The sequence below is a fragment of the Pan troglodytes genome, chromosome 4 (assembly GCF_028858775.2).
Source record: "Pan troglodytes isolate AG18354 chromosome 4, NHGRI_mPanTro3-v2.0_pri, whole genome shotgun sequence".
In the NCBI taxonomy this organism is placed as follows: Eukaryota; Metazoa; Chordata; class Mammalia; order Primates; family Hominidae; genus Pan; species Pan troglodytes.
In genome coordinates, this window is record NC_072402.2 from 79,305,111 (window position 1) to 79,309,353 (window position 4,243).

At 42.6% G+C, this 4,243-nt stretch overlaps 1 long non-coding RNA gene across 1 annotated transcript; it reads right to left on the minus strand.

The window, feature by feature from the left end:
* Positions 1-1,935: 1,935 nt before the first annotated feature.
* LOC134809965 (uncharacterized) lies at positions 1,936-2,308 on the minus strand. Its single transcript, XR_010156930.1, has 2 exons — positions 2,197-2,308; positions 1,936-2,089 (listed from the first exon to the last, which is right to left on the minus strand). It is a non-coding gene; the product is annotated as an uncharacterized LOC134809965 (long non-coding RNA).
* Positions 2,309-4,243: the final 1,935 nt, after the last annotated feature.

Below are 4,243 nucleotides of genomic sequence, written 5' to 3' on the forward strand. Positions count from 1 at the left end.
GCCAAGGCTGGTCTTGAACTCCTAGCCTCAAGCAATCCTCCTCCTTCAGCCTCCCAAAGTTCTGGGATTATAGGCACTAGCCACTGTACCCAGCCACAAAGAAAACATTTTACTGTATTATTTATTTATTTTTCAAACAGGGTCTTGCGCCCAGGCTGGAGTACAGAGGCATGATCTCAGCTCATTGCCACCTCCACCTCCTGGTTCCAAGCAATCCTCTCACCTCAGTCTCCTGAATAGCTGGGACTACAGGTGCATGCTACCATGCCCGGCTAATTTTTTATATTTTTGGTAGAGATGGGGTTTTGCCATGTTGCCCAGGCTGGTCTCGAACTCCTGAGTTCATGCAATTTGCCCACCGTGGCCTCCCAAGGTGCTGGGATTACAGAAGTGAACCATTACACCCAGCCAAAGAAAACATTTTTTATTTTTTATTTTTGAGACAGGGTCTCACTCTGTCACCCAGGCTGGAGTGAAGTGGCACAATCTCGGCTCACTGCAACTTCTGCCTCCTAGGTCCAAGCGATTCTCCTGCCTCAGCCTCCCAAGTAGCTGGGGTTACAGACATGCGCCACCATGGCCTGGCTAATTTTTATATTTTGCGTAGAGACGAGGAATCACGACGTTGGCCAGGCTGGTCTTGAACTCCTGGCCTCAAGTGATCCACCCACTTTGGTCCCCCAAAGTGCTGGGATTACAGACACGAGCCACCATGCCTGGCCTAAAGAAAACATTTTAAAAGAAAAGAATGATTATTAACTCCAATAACTCATACAGAAAAGTACTTAAAAAAAAGTAATCATAGAATACAATACTACATGGCTTATTAGAGCATAATATTTATGGTCATAATAACAAAGGCACCTAATATGGATTTCACAAAAAATTGAGATATGACATTATAAGGATGGAGGGAAGAAATAGATTGTGAAATAAATTCCTCATTTTCTGAAACAGGAAGTCAAGAGAGGGGTTCTAAGAGTAATGAAAAAAGAGACAGTAACAATCAGGCATAGTGGCTCACTCCTGCAATCTCAACTATGTTGGGGGCTGAAGTGGGAAGATCATTTGAGGCCAGGAGTTCAAGACTAGCCTGGGCCACGCAGTGAGATCCCATCTCTATAAATAAAAAGTCAAAAAAATTAGCCAGGCATGGTGGTATATACCTGTAGTCCCAGCTACTTGGGAGGCTGAGGCAGGAGGACTGCTTGAGCTAAGGAGTTTGACGCTGCAGTGAGCTATGAGCCACCACACTGTGGCCTGGGCATCTCTATTAAAAATAATGAGATTGCAATAGTATTTAGAAATAGGAAAAGAGATATGCACTGGTGTGTCTGAAAGTGGTTGCCTCAGCAAGAGGAAGAGAGATGGAGGTCAAAAGGACAAAAAGTTGGTTTCCTTATAACCTTTTTTTCCCTATTTTTTATTTTTTATTTTTTTTTAGGCAGAACAGAATAAGGACAGTCAGAGTGGGAATGACGGCCTTCTATTCAAAGTGTGTTTCTCAACATCAACTGGGAGCTTGTTAATACAGTGTCTCCAATCCAGCCCAGACCTACAGAATCAGCCTGCATTTTAACGCCATCTCCTGGTGATTCATATGGCCATTGTAATTTGAGAAGCATTTGTCTAGTAGTCACAGTGCAGGGGGCCTGAGATGAGGTGCAGGTGTCTATCGCTGTAGTAAAGGTGAGGAACTGAAGCAAGATTCATGAAGTACACAAGATTCTGAACTCAGCCCATCATTCGAGGTAACTTCACCCTTTACCCTTATACCTTCTTAACATCACTGCTGTATTTCTGGCAAGCCTTAATCTTGTTTCTCAAATTTCCTGCCCTGGTCATCACTTTTTTCACCATCTGGTTTGAGTTTTACCTCTCTACTTCGCAAAATCTATCTTTACAGATTTTGTCACATGGCAGTTGCAGGTATTATTGTTCTCAAATTGTTCCTGTTTATTTAATTACCAAGACCATATAACTCACAATAGACTAGATGCTCAAGAAAGCTTAGCAATTGGGTTCTTTCAAATCTTCAAGTTATATGCCAGAACTGATGCATGAAGAACTGTAAGCAGATCAGTCGCCACTGTCCAGGAAAGGGAGGAAAACAAAATTACAGATAAGAACTTTGATGGCGTAAACCCACAATTATAGTAGCTCTTAGAGAGTGGTCCTGGGTGTGGTGGCTCTCACCTGTAATCACAGCACTTTGTGGGGCTGAGGCAGCAAGACTGCTTGAACCCACGAGTTTGAGACCAGCCTGGGCAACATAGTAGGAACCTCATCTCTACAAAAAATAAAACAAAAAAAAAAATTAGCCAAGTGTGGTGGCATGCACCTGTAGTCCCAGCTACACGGGAGGCTGCCGTGGGAGGACCACTTGAATCCGGGAGTTTAAAGCAGCAGTGCGCCCTGACTGTGCCACTGCTCTCCAGCTTTGGTGACAGAGCAAGACCCTGTCTCAAAAAAAAAAAAAAAACCCCACACAAGAACCCTCCCATCAAGACAGTGGCCCTCTAATGATTCCACTAGAAGTGAGGACTAAGCTAAGTAGGTGTTAGTTAGGTCAAGACAAACCTTTGATTTCCAGTCCCACTAAACTATGTCTTTATTACACTTTTTTATCCCAAGTTTTGAAAGATTTATAAAGCTTCTCTAAATGTTGAGTCTGGTTTAAGTATAAAATTAAGTTTCTTTCAGACACATAAAAATTACAACTCTATCACAAAAGTTAATTTTAAAGCTGTTTAGAAGCAAGGCTTAATTACAAAGTTTCAAAAGAAAAGCCCTCTATGATTAACGATCTTAGCTCCTTTATTAAAGTGAAAATTAATCTATGCAAATTAGCTTCTCTTTGAAGTGACCCTTGTGTATTAGTCAGGGTTCTCCAGAGAGACAGAATAGGATATATGTATATATGAAAGGAAATTTAGTAAGAATTGACTCACACAAGCACACGGTGAAGTTCCACCATAGGCTGTCTGCAAGCTAAGGAGCAAGGAAGCCAGTAGTGGTTCAGTCCGAGTCCAAGCCTCAAAAGCAGGGAAGCCGACAGTGCAATCTCCAGTCAATGGCCAAAGGCCAGAAGGCCCCTGGCAAACCACGGGTATAAGTCCAAGAGTCCAAAAGCTGAAGAACCTGGAGTCTGATGTCCAAGGACAGGAATCATCCAGCACAGGAGAAAGATGAAAGCCAGAAGACTCAGCAAGCCAACTTAATCCCACTTTCTTCCACCTGCTTTGTTCTAGCTGCACTGGCAGCCGACTGGCTGGTGCCCATGCACACAGAGGGTGTGTCTGCCTCTCCCAGGCCACTGACTCAATGTCAATCTCTCTGGCAACACCCTCACAGACACACCCAGAAACAATAAAGGCATCCTTTAATCCAATCAAGTTGACACTTAGTATTAACCATCACACCTTGCAAACAAGCTATTTGAGATTATAGCACTGACAAGATGTTGCTTTTTAGGCTGAGCGTGGTTCACACCTGTAATCCCAGCACTTTGGGAGACTGAGGCAGGTGGGTCTCTTTTATCCAGGAGTTTGATACCAGCCTGGGCAACATGATGAAACCATCTCTATAGAAAATACAAACATCAGCCAGGCATGGTGGCACATGTCTTTAGTCCCACCTACTTGGGAGGCTGAGGTTGCAGTGAGCCGAGATCATGGCACTGCACTCCAGCCTGGGGGACAAAGGATCTTGTCTCAAAAAAAATTTAAAAAAAGATGTTGCTTTTAAAATATGATTCTATTAAGGAGGAATTAGTATTTATCCACATAAGAAATTATTTACTTTGTGTTGTCCTTTCAATCACCATTTATTGGTAGAAGATTTTGAAAATGATCCCTTATGAGAAAATAGGGAATTTGTAAACCAAGTGATTCTATGGTCCAGAACAGTCTGCCATAAACAGATATTTCTCTGAAGATTCATGTTTTATCTTAAACATTTGTGCAAATCTACTCTGTAATAGATCCATGGTAGTTTTTGTTTGAAAAGGTGTCCATCCAACATTAAGTAAAAATGACACTCCCAAAAGTGTTTATCCTCTGAGAAGCCAGCACCCAGCTCACACCCAGTTTATGAATAGCATTATGATGCTGCACACCTACCCCGTCTCCATCCACCCTGCATTCTATTTGCTGTAAAACTGTAAAGATAAATACTGAACCACATTATCTGTCTCAGGCACGTATGTGTACATGTGAGGGACAGAGCAGTCTTGAAACTTATG